The sequence below is a fragment of the Oncorhynchus nerka genome, linkage group LG3 (assembly GCF_034236695.1).
Source record: "Oncorhynchus nerka isolate Pitt River linkage group LG3, Oner_Uvic_2.0, whole genome shotgun sequence".
NCBI classification, from domain to species: domain Eukaryota; kingdom Metazoa; phylum Chordata; class Actinopteri; order Salmoniformes; family Salmonidae; genus Oncorhynchus; species Oncorhynchus nerka.
The window spans coordinates 49743890-49760479 of record NC_088398.1 but is presented as its reverse complement, the minus strand read 5'-3'; positions in this window follow the sequence as shown (position 1 = coordinate 49760479).

The following is a 16590-nucleotide window of genomic DNA, read 5'->3' as shown; positions in this document are numbered from 1 at the left end:
AGAGAAAGACTATATATGGATTATAGAGGTATATTTTGTTGATTTTTTTCCCACTTCACTTTCACTTTCACTTACTTAGCTAGTGAATGCACATAGCTAGTTTAGCATACTCAAACACCCGGCTCAAACAGAGAGGGATGCTATGTTAGCTATCTGGCAATGGCTATCCAACACTGAAACTCTTCCAAGTCAAGGTAAGCTTTTGGTTTTATTAATTTATTGCCACCAGGGCCCACTGGTGTAACTGCTAAACTGCTTGCTGACTGTACACTGCACTGCATGATTGTAGCGGATTTATACTACCGCATTAGTTATAGTAGCTATGTTGACTATGACGTTAGCAAATATGGTGACAACGATGTAGGCTGTGTGTAGCAGTTAGCGGTTAAGATGGTTTGGATTGGAAAGGTTTTTTCACCTGGTCACAGACAGCTGATGTGTTGTGCAATGAGGTCCACATGTGAAGGAAAAAGGTGAGAGGAGGAGAGCTTGTAGATGCGAAAAAGAATACAACGAGCAAAGTGATTATGCTGTTTGTATGTGGCTGCTATGAAAGTGAACTGTGTTTGCGTGTGATCAGAGGTGTATTCATTCTGTTGAAAAACGTTTTTTTTAACATAACGAAATGAGGATAAACTTACCTGAATTTGTCCAATAGAAACTGAATTTGTTCAATACACCCTAGATCAGCTGGAGTTTGCAAGGCAGTATTGAATGTGTCACTGTCTGTCACCTTGATTACAAAAAAATATCTCTACGTTGTAAACTTTCATTCATAGTCTAGGTTGTAGCAACCTCGTGATGGGTATAGGGAAAATTTGAGTATCATGTAGTAGCCTAAACTTATCAATGTAACATTGAGCTGGGTGAATGGAATATGAATGACAGTCATCTAATATGTTTTAATAGAAATAAAAATAATCGTACTCCCTCATCTTAAATGGCACCGACCGCCACTGAAGTGCACTCACTCACAGACACATTACGATAGGTCATGCTAAGCCGCTGGGTATCCCTGCCCTATATTGTTGAGGAGAGAGAAATATACACACTCTTTGGGGGTTGGCTGGTCATGGTTGTGGTTTTACATTCCCTGCTTCTTGAGGCAATGCCAACCATGTAGGTCAGTGGTGCCAACACTATTGGCAACAAACAAAGGCCATTAAAAATATAGACAATGATACCATCGATTGGCATTCACAGCTTCCAGACAAGAGTTAAGAGACAGGAAGATGGACTGCCAGACACTGGGTGCCAACCAGGGGAGGTGTTGGCATGGTCCCCAACTGAAGGACCACTAGGGAGAGAGGGGAAACAGGGGACCAGATGGGTCTAGAGAAAGAAGACAGAGCCTTTAGGTATGAGCACAGTGCAGCCTGAGGACCCAGCATATGGAGAGAGGAGATGAGAGAACAGAGCAGAGGGACAGAGTGACAGAGCCAAGCTACACACATAGAGCATGGATGAGATGTGGAAACTGCTCGACAGAGGTGAACAGACAACTGAAAAGACTACTTGGGGCTCACTGTTTGTGACTCGGTAGGCAGGTTTTCATTGGAAAATTTCACTAGCAAAGGTTCTGAACTTTGGTGACCCACCACATCGTAGAAGCTTCGTGAAGTGTCTCCATCACATGTTCTGTTTATAGAGTGATAAATGTGCAATCAACTTCAAATTAGCACCTCCAGTTTAGGCTACAGGAAGTGCAGGTAATCACAAGAAGAAAATCACATTAAAGACCGATCATACTTGGTCCTCTAGTGTAAAGTGATTGCTACTTAAAGAGCTCAACAGAACAATGTTTCACCTCACTAGACATGCTTATATTCATGCCGTTCTAGAGTATACCTCAAGTGTCTCATGCAATTACAGTCAAGCTGTACTCTAATGTTTAAAAGGGAAATATGCTCTCAGTACAGTCCGAGCAATATACAAAACATAATTCCTGCTCTCTAGCTTAGACCAAATGTCAGATTCAATTATGACTGAATTAAACAATGGAAAGAACAACATGCCTGAGGTTTTAGTCAGTATTCACATTCCAAAACAAAGTGTTTACTTGACTAGGATTTTCTCTGTACAGGGAATTGTGTAACATGTCACAAACATGTCACTTGTGCTGAGTTGAAATGACAATTCAGAGGACGGAGACAGTTGAAAATATTTCCATTATATTTCTGATTAACATGACCTTATTGTTTGTAATGTATACAAAGGGAGTCAGGAAACAGGTGCAGAAGGTGAGTTTAATAATAATCATCATCATCATCATCATTGTCGTGACGTTGTATTAGTTAATGTGACGACTGATGTTCATCGAATTATTAAACGTTTCTAATTGCGTGATTAACTGAATCAAGCAATTATTAACTCATTAACCTGGGGCACCATGGAAAAGGTAGTTTTTTATTGAGTTTCTATTTCCCAAATTAACTCAAAGAATATCATTAACCAGTTACCTCTACAATCTCGTTCTGAACGTCGTATAGTCCGTGAATCTGCACGGACCCGGGTCTCACCAGTGAGTTCGTACCACACCAATCTTAGTTGAATATTTATTTACTAGAAAGCTAAAATGATGATAGAAGATACACATAGACAAAACACATTATAGGTTATTGATTAGAACTTAGTATAATGGGCCAACAAACTATGGCGCGTGTTACCCAAAATGGGGATTTCAAAGAGAGAGTACATGAGAGAAATATACATTTGGGTGAATTTGTCAGCTATGCTATTCTAACCCTAACCTTGCCCCAAACTGCCGCTCTTATGGGTCAGAATATAATGATGTAATTACGTGGGGAAGATCTCTGAGAATTCTCTGCGTGGACCGTTCAGGCTGCTCGATGACGCACTTCTCCGGCGCACCTTTCTGGTCATCCTCACGATGTCAGTGTCCTTTTGGCTTAGGAGTCTGTTCCCTCAACCTTGCTCTGGAAGGGGTCTTCTGAGGACAGACAGCTCTGTAGCTCAGAGCTCACAGCATAGGAATGAAACCTTTTATATATATATACCGGGGTCCGGCTTGAATTCACCCGCTTAGACACAGCTACTCATCCGTAGCTTGGGTAGAAAAATATTTATATGTCTTCAAACTTGTGTTGCGTTCTGGGTTCGTTGACTTTTTAGACCTTGGCTGCAGCTTGGGTCACGTAGTCTCCTCTGTAAATTCTTTACTCACAGATTTTATACCCTCGTGTCAGAAGTGGGCGTAACCGCCTTTAGGGCAATTCTCTGGGCGTACCAAGTTAAGAGCAAGGTCTAGGTTTTTCTCAAATCCAATTTTAGACAACTAACTTCACACATAACTTCAAACATTCCCTTTGATTTGGACATTTTCCACACAACGTATATATAATGTATAAACATCAAACATATACTTGGAAAACTCTTCACATTACAATGTTTTCGTAATAATGTAATCTATTAACCTTTAATAACAAAACAAAAATGACATACATTTTCATATTCCATCTATCGTCATGACCACCATTGTGGTTGACGGAAACCATTGTTCCAAAGTCCCTTTATTTCATGTTTAATGTTCTGAGGCTGGTTCTCCATAGTAACAGGACAAAGGAATTTGTCTGTGGCCTGAGATTTACCAGGAGCGTGAGGGGTCATAAAACCCCCACATCTTCAGACCCCTAGATCTCTCCTCCTCTGTTGGGGTTGAGAGATAATCTTTAAGGTTGTGGTCTCCTGTAACCTGACCTGATCAGGACAGTCATGACATCATCATCATCATCATGCATGGAGCCACGTACTGAACGTAACCAAAACCAATACTGCCTGATGGCTGAGGCTTACTGAGGCCTATATAGCCTCAGTAGTGATGGTGATGAAGTCCAGGTGTGCTTAACGATGTGGAGCAGGTGTGCGCAATGTTGGTTGCAAGATGTGCACAATGTGGGTTGCCAGGACCGGTGGTTAATAGACCGGAAACGTTGAGCGCCGGAATGGGGGAGCAGGAGTAGAGGTGACATTTTTTTAAGACCAACTACCTGTCATGCACTTTTAACCTGTTGCGACGAGCAATCCCATATCCGGGATCCTATTTATAGCCTCAAGCTCATTACCATAATGCAACGTTAACTATTCATGAAACTCGCAAATGAAATGAAATAAATATATTTGCTCTCAAGCTTAGCCTTTTGTTAACAACACTGTCATCTCAGATTTTCAAAATATGCTTTTGAACCATAGCTAAACAAGCATTTGTGTAAGAGTATTGAGCATTAAGCCTAGCATTCAGCATGCAACATTTTCACAAAAACAAGAAAAGCATTCAAATAAAATAATTTACCTTTGAAGAACTTCAGATGTTTTCAATGAGGAGACTCTCAGTTAGATAGCAAATGTTCAGTTTTTCCAAAAATATTATTTGTGTAGGACAAATCGCTCCGTTTTGTTCATCACGTTTGGCTACGAAAAAAATCTGTATCCAGGAGTGTAATTATCGCCGCAAGCTCATTAGCATAACGCAACGTTAACTATTCATGAAAATCGCAAATGAAATTAAATAAATATATTAGCTCTCAAGCTTAGCCTTTTGTTAACAACACTGTCATCTCAGATTTTCAAAATATGCTTTTGAACCATAGCTAAACAAGCATTTGTGTAAGAGTATTGATAGCCTAGCATAGCATTAAGCCTAGCATTCAGCATGCAACATTTTCACAAAAACAAGAAAAGCATTCAAATAAAATCATTTACCTTTGAAGAACTTCAGATGTTTTCAATGAGGAGACTCTCAGTTAGATAGCAAATGTTCAGTTTTTCCAAAAATATTATTTGTGTAGGACAAATTGCTCCGAAAATTAAGTCATTACAACGCAAACTTTTTTCCAAATTAACTCCATAATATCGACAGAAACATGACAAACGTTGTTTAGAATCAATCCTCAAGGTGTTTTTCACATATCTATCGATGATAAATCATTCGTGGCAGTTTGGTTTCTCCTCTGAAGAAAACGGAACGCGCATGGACCTGGAGATTACGCAATAATTTCGACAGAGGACACCGGGCGGACACCTGGTAAATGTAGTCTCTTATGGTCAATCTTCCAATGATATGCCTACAAATACGTCACAATGCTGCAGACACCTTGGGGAAACGACAGAAAGTGCAGACTCATTCCTGGCGCATTCACAGCCATATAAGGAGACATTGGAACACAGGGCATTCAAAATCTGGACCATTTCCTGTATGAAATTTCATCTTGGTTTCGCCTGTAGCATTAGTTCTGGGGCACTCACAGATAATATCTTTGCAGTTTTGGAAACGTCAGAGTTTTTTCTTTCCAAAGCTGTCAATTACGTGCATAGTCGAGCATCTTTTCATGACAAAATATCTTGTTTAAAACGGGAACGTTTTTTATCCAAAAATTAAAAGAGCGCCCCCTATCTCGAAGAAGTTAAAGCTCTTAACACTGAGCAACTGGTATCTTTAAAGTCAACAATTGTTTTGTAATCTATTATTGTATTAAATATCCTTCAAACAGACAGTTGAGAAGGTTGGGGATAGCAGAGGTGTCATGCCCATAGGGGGCACAAGGGTACGTGCCCCCTCAGATTTGTCCTGTTAAAAACAAAATGACACAAAAAAGTGTTTGTTTTTGTTGTTTCTCTGTAATATTACTAGTCATCTAGCAATTTCATGAAGTTGTCTTTCGCTAGTCCAGTTAGGTTCCCAGCCTGCCAGCCTAGCTACCAAGACGTCATTTCAGGCTAGCGTGTCTAACTATCTTAAAAGTTCAGACACACGATAAAGTGTTGGAGGAAACACCGTGCACCTGGCGACCGTGTCAGCTTGCACTGCACCCGGCCCGCCACAGGAGTCGCTAGTGCGCGATGGGACAAGGACATCCCTGCCGGCCAAACCACTGCGCCACTCAGGAGGCCAGTCTTAGCACGTCTGAACAGTGTCGGCAGTAAATCTCTTTTGTGTTCACACAGCAAAGATCTTGGAAGTACTCCAAACCAGAAGGTGGCAGTAGCGTTGTTTGTCAATGCATCTCCGTGGTTATTGCTTATGGTCTAGATTCCAAGCTATCTCCGCTAATGTTACTATTTTGTTAAAAGCTCTTGTTAATACTAGCCAGAGGGCCACAGCTAGATAACTACCTAGAAAGATGACGTAGAAACCATTTAATTCACTCTTCATAATCCCATAGTGCCAGTGCCACCCCATAGCCAAATGTTTAGCTAGCTACCTAATGTTAGCATATTCGTTAGCTAGCACAACATAGCTAGCTAGCTAAGAACACTGCACTAACTCAGCAGCTAAACCAGGCAGCTGTTTTATGGAAACTAGCTAATCCATTGTGATTAAAAGTCCATAAAAGTCTATATCTAATTGACATCATTAAAAAATCCCCATCAAAATCTGTCAGTTTAAGCATCTGCCTATGCCTGTCTTCAAGGTATATTCTTGGAGGTGCTTGTTACCATGGGGAGAACCCAATTGAAAATGCCTTCAGGAAAGGTTATTGTTCTAGAAGCCATAATAATTATTTGATGAATCATACCTCAAAGGAACAGCTACACATTGATGGGAAAATGATCCAAACACGGGCACAGACGTCAGTTCAATGTCTATTTTTTATATGCGTTTGGTTGAGTTTGAGTGAATTTCACGTGAAATCAACATAAAATGTTACCATGTCATTGGATTTATGTTAAAAGTTTGGTGAAAAAGAGACATTTCCTTATGTTGATGACAGTTTTCTATGCTGATTCAAAGTCATCACGTTGATATTTTTTTGTTGAAATTACATGGAAACAATGTTGATTCAACCAGTTTATGCCCAGTAGGAATTCTCTCATGGGCAAAAACAACAACATATTCCCCTGGAGGGATTTAGTATGTCAACACGCATCTATTGACATAATTGTGAAACAGAGAAAATGTCTCAGAATGTGCTGCTGTGGTAAAACTCAAATAAATAGGAACATGTTTGGGATAAATAAGGGAGTGCCAGTTACAATTGGCAGAGGGGGTGATGAGTTATGGAGAAATTTCCACCTGAGAAGCAAAAGATTAAATATTAGATGTTGGGCACTGGCAGTGGAGCAATCAATGCTTATTGCTTACAGTAAATGTTACATATTAGAGCACCCTCAACAGGCCAGAGAAAAAAGAGCCTCTGCCTATACAAAGAGGTTTCCTGTAATTGAAGGTCACGTTGTAATCCTATGGACTTCAATGTATGGAAATGACTCATAGATTAATTGTGTTTCAAATTGCAATTGCAGCCATTGCTATACAATGCTAATGAACCAATTAACCTCAGCAGTTTCCACATTGTGTCAAAGCAAACCAAACAATTGGATGCATGCCAATTGAAAATTGCTTTGAATTGATTCCTATTTTGCTTGTATGATCTTTATTCATTCATTTTAAAATAATGAGGTCCATTGTCACATGGGTTGAGTGTTTTGTTTAATGTGTACTCTCTCTGTTTTTCTCTTCTGATATATCAGGCCTATTTCCTATCTTAATTACTTTTACCAATACTTTGGAGGTCATCAATGAAATCTAAATGCAGGCCCATCAAATCAGGAATTAAACCCAGACACAGACTATTGATTCAGTTAATCCCACCAGAATCTCCAGAGCTAATATTCTGGGTTTTATTCTTAGCTGATTGATGTGTGTTAATAGTGCAATCCTATCAGCCATGGAGAGATATACTGTGTTATCTGCTTAATTTCCTGTGGCTTTTACAGCCATCTATTTTCTAATTGCCTGGAATAGCAAATCCATTCCAGTGACTATCTGGTATATGACTAACTGGTTTTCAAACCATCTTTCCATCTGAATATTATTGACCTTGGAAAATTACCCATGACTGAAAGACATAGATTTTTAACATCTCTTCAAATACCTTTTGTATTCTCATACATTTCATGTCAACGCAGTTTTACCCTGTGTGTGTTCTGACGAACTGGTGACAGCCATTAATGTCACACTCCTATCCAGTGTAATGGATGACACATGTTCCTCCTTCATGAATACATCCATGTGGGGTTTTTCATTCCCCAGCAACAAGCCAGACCAGTCATTTCCCCGTCATGCCTCACGGATCCCAAATGAGCCTATCAAAATAATTACAACAGGTATGGGCCTAAAGAGAGCTGTTGAGTGAGAGGTTAGATAAGACATCACTCAGTCAAAAGCACATCTGCTGTTCTGAGGGGATTTTTCTCCCACAGCATGGAAAAACACTGAACTGATAACTGGTTGCCTTTCAAAAGAAAGGTCCAGAAGGAAAGTATTTTCCAACTTTCTGTTAGATCTAGACATGGTTTTTCCAATTCATGTAATCTCTCTAGATGCTTAGAGACAGGGGCCTACAGTTCTGTTGTATATTATCAGAGTCACTGAAGCATGATCATTTTGAACTACTGAGCTTCAATTCAAATGTGTGCAAATGCAGCTGTCATTAATAATATGAAACCAGTTATTTAGCATAAAGATTAAGCTTGCATGTAGGAGCAACGGGACTTACTATAAAATAACCCACCAAGTCCTCAAAGAGACATCAGAATGCTCACAGCATTTTGGAATCTTTTTACAAGCTCTTTCTTAGCTTACCTAAAAAAAAAAATCATAGCAACAGCACCTGCTAGGCAACTCCATCCATCATTGTTGTAAATGTGCTGAGATGTTAGTCTTGAGCTTCAACAGCCTTCTCTGACTGCCTCCCTCATCTGTGTGTTCCAGAGTGTTAAATGTCGGTCAGTGTGAGACGAGAGAACTTACTCATTTGAAATAAAAAGCGATCAACTGGCTAAAAAGGGAATGCGCTGGAATGTTTAGAAATACTTCAAGGCATGCTGCTGTAGGCCCTACTACAACATAAACTCAGCAAAAAAAGAAACGTCCATTTTTCAAGACCCTGTCTTTCAAAGATCATTTGTAAAAATCCAAATAACTCCACAGATCTTCAATGTAAAGGGTTTAGACACTGTTTCCCATGCTTGTTTAATGAACCATAAACAATTCATGAACATGCACCTGTGGAATGGTTGTTAAGACACTAACAGATTACAGACGGTAGGCAATTAAGGTCACAGTTAAGAAAACTTAGGACACTAAAGAGGCCGTTCTACTGACTCTGAAAAACACAAAAATAAAGATGCCCAGGGCTCCTTCTCATCTGCATGAACATGCCTTAGGCATGCCGCAAGGAGGCATGAGGACTGCAGATGTGGCCAGGGCAATAAATTGCAATGTCCGTACTGTGAGACGCCTAAGACAGCGCTACAGGGAGACAGGACGGACAGATGATCGTCCTCGCCGTGGCAGACCACATGTAACAACACCTGCACAGGATCAGTCATCCGAACATCCCACCTGCGGGACAGGTACAGGATGGCAACAACAACTGCCCGAGTTACACCAGGAAAGCACAATCCCACCATTAGTGCTCAGACTGTCCGGAAATAGGCTGAGAGAGGCTGGATTGAGGGCTTGTAGGTCTGTTGTAAGGCAGGTCCTCACCAGAAATCACTGGCAACAATGTCGCCTATGGGCACAAACCCAGCGTCGCTGGACCAGACAGGACTGGCAAAAAGTGCTCTTCACTGACGAAGCGTGGTTTTGTCTCACCAGGGGTTATGGTCAGATTCGCGTTTATCGTCAAAGGAATGAGCGTTACACCGAGGCCTGTACTCTGGAGCGGGATCAATTTGGAGGTGGAGGGTCCGTCATGGTCTGGGGCGGTGTGTCACAGCATCATCGGACTGAACTTGTTGTCATTGCAGACAATCTCAACGCTGTGCGTTACAGAGAAGACATCCTCCTCCCTCATGTGGTACCCTTCCTGCAGGCTTATCCTGACATGACCCTCCAGCATGACAATGCCACCAGCCATACTGCTCGTTCTGTGCATGATTTCCTGCAAGACAGGAATGTCTGTGTTCTGCCATGGCCAGCGAAGAGCCCGGATCTCAAACCCATTGAGCACGTCTGGGACCTGTTGGATCGGAGGGTGAGGGCTAGGGCCATTCCGCCCAGAAATGTCCGGGAACTTGCAGGTGCCTTGAAGGAAGAGTGGGATAACATCTCACAGCAAGAACTGGCAAATCTGGTGCAGTCCATGAGGACGAGATGCACTGCAGTACTTAATGCAGCTGGTGGCCACACCAGATACTGACTGTTACTTTTGATTTTGACCCCCCTTGTTCGGGGACACATTATTAGTCACATGTCTGTGGAACTTGTTCAGTTTATGTCTCAGTTGTTGAATCTTGTTATGTTCATACAAATATTTACACATGTTAAGTTTGCTGAAAATAAATGCAGTTGACAGTGAGATGACTTTTTTAAATGAGTTTATATGAGCAGTCAGGAATATGTTTAATTTCAAGAAATTAAAAAAAGGTTTATGAAGATTCTTTAATAGTAACAGATTGTAAAGCATCTTTTGGGATGGAGTGAGTTTCACACCTCCTGCGAAACACCTAGTTTAACATTTACAAACACCATCTTTTTATCACTCCATTGAGCTGAATAAAGGTACAAAAGCATCTTGCTGCTGCGATTCAGGCTTTAATGGTGACATTCAGCAAAGGCCAATAAAGTGTAATTGTGTGAACAGAGAGACGTAATAAGCGGAGCATTTTCACTACATACTCTCTTGCATGCAGTTTGCCTGGTGTTCAGCTGATAAGTCTCAAATGGAAATTATACTGAGCTTATATACAGTTGAAGTCGGAAGTTTGCAAACACTTAGGTTGGAGTCATTAAAACTTGATTTTCAACCACTCCACAAATTTCTTGCTAACAAACTATAGTTTTGGAAAGTCGGTTAGGACATCTACTAATTTTTCCAACAATTGTTTACAGGCAGAATATTTCACTTATAATTCACTGTATCACAATTCCAGTGGGTCAGAAATGTACATACACTAAGTTGACTGTGCCTTTAACAGCTTGGAAAATTCCAGAAAATGATGTCATGGCTTTAGAAGCTTTTGATGGGCTAATTGACATCATTTGAGTCAATTGGAGGTGTACCTGTGGATGTATTTCAAGGCATACCTTCAAATTCACTGCCTCTTTGCTTGACATCATGGGAAAATCAAAAGAAATCAGCCAAGACCTCAGAAAAACATTGTAGACCTCCACAAGTCTGGTTCATCCATAGGAGCAATTTCCAAACGCCTGAAGGTACCACGTTCATCTATACAAACAATAGTGCACAATTATAAACACCATGGGACCACGCAGCCGTCATACCGCTCAGGAAGGAGACGCGTTCTGTCTCCAAGAGATGAACGTACTTTGGTGCGAAAAGTGTAAGTCAATCCCAGAACAAAAGCAAAGGACCTTGTGAAGATGCTGGAGGAAACAGGTACAAAAGTATCTATATCCACAGTAAAACGAGTCCGATATTGACATAACCTGAAAGGCCGCTCAGCAAGGAATTAGCCACTGCTCCAAAACCGCCATAAAAAAGCCAGACTACGGTTTGCAACTGCACATGGGGACAAAGAAGGGGAGGACCATCCTCCTCAGTGAATTTCATAAAAATAGTGAAACATTCAAAAAGTTGTCCTTTTTGGATAAAATTATACTAAATATATTCACCAAATAATTTAATTAAAACGCACTGCTTTGCAATTAAGGTCTACAGTAGCCTCAACAGCACTCTGTAGGGTAGCACCATGGTGTAGCCGGAGGGCAGCTAGTTTCCGTCCTCCATTAACTTCAATACAAAACTTTGGAGGCTCATGAATCTAGTACTGAAAGCATACACTACAGCTAGCTACAGTATCACTGCAGTGCATAAAATGTGGTAAGTAGTTGACTCAAAGACAGAGAAAGACAATAGTTTAACAGTTTTGAACAAATTCATTTCTTTAAACAATTAAGGAGAAGCAAGAGAGAGAGAGCTAGCTAGCTATAATTCATTGTATTTTTTCCCCCTTTCTCACTTTCACGTAGCTAGCTACTTAGCTAGCAAATGCAGCTAGCTGGTTTAGCCTACTCAAAAACCAGGCTCACACAGTGAGGGATGCCATTTTAGCTAGCTGGCTATGGCTATCCAACACTGGAACTTTTCCAAGTCAAGGTAAGCTTTTGGTTGTGTTAAATTATTGCTACCAGGGCCCGCCAGTGTAACTACTAAACTGCTTGCTGTCTGTACACTGCACTGCATGATTGTAGTGGGTTTATACTACCGCGTTAGTTATTGTAGCTATGGTGACAATTACGTTAGCAAATATGGTGACAATTATGTAGGCTGTGTATAGAGGTTAGCGGTTATGATATGAAGGTTTGGCTTCAAAAGGTTTTTTAGCCTGGTCACAGACAGCTGATGTGTTGTGCACTGAAGTACACAAGCGAAGGGAAAAGGTGAGGAGGTGAGTGAGTAGATGCAAGAAGGAATTAACGAGCAAAGTGATCCTGCTCTTTGTATGTGGCTGCTATGAAAGTGAACTGGGTTTGCATGTGATCAGGGGTGTATTCATTCTGCCGATTCTGTTGAAAGCATTTCTTAAAAGAAAGCAAACGGATCAAAACTGGGATAAACATGTTTGTTTTTTTCCAATAGAAACTCTCGTTTGCAACTGTTGAACTAATGATTACACCCTAGATCACCTAGATGCAGACAAGAGTGTGCATGGCGCTATTGAATGTGTCACTGTCTGTCACCTTGATTATTCCTAATTTTCTCTGGACCTGTGCATCTACGTTGTAAACTTTAATTCATAGGCTAGGTTGTGGCTGGTTTAGGGAACATTTTAGTATCATGTAACCTAAACATATAGATGTTTAATTTAGGGGGGTAAGTCTTACTCAGTCTCAGTAAGTCTTACTGAAACATGATTTAATTACCTTCAAATTACCTATAATTTTCATTCTCACAAAGTTGATAAAAACCTCACAGGAAACATTAAGGGGACCATAGTAAAACGTTCTCAGAACTGTCCAGCAACCTAAACATTTACATTCCCAGAACAGGGATTCCCAGAATTTTCACTTCCATTCTCCGAATGTTTAACAAACTTTCTGTTTTACCGGTCAGGAATCTTAAAAATATTTCTACTACATATTCATCATCCCCAGAACCAACCCAACATCGACATATGTGAAAATGGCGCATTTCTGTTTTTTTGTAAAAAATATAGAGGAAGATAAGTGTTTCCAATGACATCATTAACCAAACAGCACACAATTAGTAGGCAATTTAACTGTAAAACATAGAAACGCACACATTTTCACATATGTTGACGTGGGTGGTGCTGGAGTTGATGAACATTAAAAAAATGGCCCTTTAATGCTTTGTTTCCAGAACCAATGGGGAGCCAAAAATGTACATTCCCACAACTTCCAAGGAACCAAATGTGCAAGCTGGGTTCCCTCAAACAGAAAGCTGCAGCAGACTGAATGTTAAAGTTGGCTGGGCTCCTATAGGGACCTATAGAGACCTATAGGTCCACAGTGAAGACTTATGCTCCTCAGAGTGACAACCTGTCAGGTTAATTGTCCATGGGGACGCTCTGAGATAAGAGAGAGCACTGACCCCCAGCGTGACTCCTGGCTTTAATGACAATGCCCCTGCTGTGGAGGGGGCCAGCGTCAAGGTTATGGGGTTAATCTGGACAGGCCAGTCACAGATTGGTTACCTCTCTCTCTCTCTCTCTCTCTCTCTCTCTCTCTCTCTCTCTCTCTCTCTCTCCCCTCTCTCTCTCTATCTCTCCTGTCTCTGTCCTCAGTGGAACCTCTTTCACCTAATAATGACCATTACTCCATAACATCGTGACCCCTCTGACACAGAGGGAGGAGACCAGCCTTTCAATTAACTTCCAACTCTTCAGCGGCAGAATGACAAGCAAGTTAATTTCACAGTGCAGCTGGTTATGGTTTCAGAGGACGTGGGGGACAGGGTGAGGGGTTAGAGGTCAGCTTTGGCATCATGCAGCAGTTTTGTTTCAGTTTACTTCATATCAAGCTCTTGATATCTGTTATAAACGTTCTTGCACAATGTGAATAATATTCTCAGATGCAAACGGCTTAATCTTCCAGGCTGATGTAACAGTATAACTTTAGTCCGTCCCAGCGCCGGGCTCGAATCAGGGACCCTCTGCACACATAGACAACTGACACCTACGAAGCATTGTTACCCATCGCTCCACAAAAGCCGCGGCCCTTGCAGAGCAAGGGGAACCACTACTTCAAGGTCTCAGAGCGAGTGACGTCACCGATTGAAACGCTATTAGCGCGCACCACCGCTAACTAGCTAGCCATTTCACATCGGTTACACTGAGTTAGAATAGAAAGGAAAAATATGTCCTGGTTTTTTTTTTTTTTTTACCCCCTTTTGTTTTCCCAGTTTCGTGGTATCCAATTTGTAGTAGTTACAGTCTTGTCTCATCGCTGCATTTCCCGTACGGACTCGGGAGAGGCAAAGGTCGAGAGCCGTGCATCCTCCGAAACACAACCCAACTGCACTGCTTCTTGACACAACGCATATCCAACCCGGAAGCCAATGTGTCGGAGGAAACACCATACACCTGGTCAGTGTGCACTGCGCCCAGCCCGACACAGGAGTCGCTAGTGCGCGATGTGACAAGAATATACTTGCTGGCCAAACCCTCCCTAACCCGGACAACGCTAGGCCAATTGTGTGTCGCCCCATGGACCTCCCGGTCACAGCCGGCAGCAACATAGCCTGGGCTCGAACCCAGAACCTCTGGTGGCACAGGTAGCACTTAGACCACTGCACCACCCAGGAGTTCGGGTCATTGTCCTGTTGAAAATCAAATGATAGTCCCACTAAGCACAAAACCAGATAGGATGGCATATCGCTGCAGAATGCTGTGGTAGCCATGCTGGTTAAGTGTGCCTTGAATTCTAAATAAATCACTGAGAGTGTCACCAGCAAAGCACCCCCACACCATCACACCTCCTCCTCCATGCTTCACGGTGGGAACCACACACGTGGAGATCATTACATTTACATTTAAGTCATTTAGCAGACGCTCTTATCCAGAGCGACTTACAAATTGGTGCATTCACCTTATGACATCCAGTGGAACAGTAGTGCATCTAAATCTTTTAAGGGGGGTGAGAGGGATTACTTTATCCTATCCTAGGTATTCCTTAAAGAGGTGGGGTTTCAGGTGTCTCCGGAAGGTGGTGATTGACTCCGCTGTCCTGGCGTCGTGAGGGAGTTTGTTCCACCATTGGGGGCCAGAGCAGCGAACAGTTTTGACTGGGCTGAGCGGGAACTGTACTTCCTCAGTGGTAGGGAGGCGAGCAGGCCAGAGGTGGATGAACGCAGTGCCCTTGTTTGGGTGTAGGGCCTGATCAGAGCCTGGAGGTACTGAGGTGCCGTTCCCTCACAGCTCCGTAGGCAAGCACCATGGTCTTGTAGCGGATGCGAGCTTCAACTGGAAGCCAGTGGAGAGAGCGGAGGAGCGGGGTGACGTGAGAGAACTTGGGAAGGTTGAACACCAGACGGGCTGCGGCGTTCTGGATGAGTTGTAGGGGTTTAATGGCACAGGCAGGGAGCCCAGCCAACAGCGAGTTGCAGTAATCCAGACGGGAGATGACGAGTGCCTGGATTAGGACCTGCGCCGCTTCCTGTGTGAGGCAGGGTCGTACTCTGCGGATGTTGTAGAGCATGAACCTACAGGAACGGGCCACCGCCTTGATGTTAGTTGAGAACGACAGGGTGTTGTCCAGGATCACGCCAAGGTTCTTAGCGCTCTGGGAGGAGGACACAATGGAGTTGTCAACCGTGATGGCGTGATGATCATCCGTTCACCTACTCTGCGTCTCACAAAGACACAGCGGTTGGAACCAAAAATCTCAAATTTGGACCATAGGACAGATTTCCACTGTTCTAATGTCCATTGCTCATGTTTCTTGGCCCAAGGATGTCTGTTATTATTATTTGTGTCCTTTAGTAGTGGTTTCATTGCAGCAATTCGACCATGAATGTCTTATTCATGCAGTCTTCTCTGAACAGTTGATGTTGAAATGTGTCTGTACTTGATCTCTGTGAAGCATTTATTTGGGCTGCAATCTGAGGTGCAGTTATTCTAATGAATGTATCCTCTGCAGCAGAGGTAACTCTGGGTCTTCCTATCCTGTGGCGGTCCTCATGAGAGCCAGTTTCATAATAGCGCTTGAAGGTTTATGCGACTACACTTGAAGAACAAACATTTGTTCTCAACAGACTCGTCCACAGAACGGTTACACTCAAATAAATACATTGAGGGAGTTTGATTAACGGGCGTGAACGGGTAAAAGCGGTGAGAGACCGCCCTTCTCAAATCAGAACGTTCCAAAGTTAACCCTGTTCATTAATCAAATGCCCTCATTAGCACAGCAACCTCTATTTAACTAGGCAGGTCAGTTAAGAACAAATTCTTATTTACAATGACAGCCTACCCCAGCCAAAACCTAACCTGCACGACACTGGGCCAATTGTGCGCCACCCTATGGTACTCCCAATCACAGACCGTTGTGATACAATTGGAATCAAACCAGGGTCAGTAGACACACCCCTAGCACTGAGATGCAGTGCCTTATACTGCTGCATCACTCATGAGGTACACTGCTCT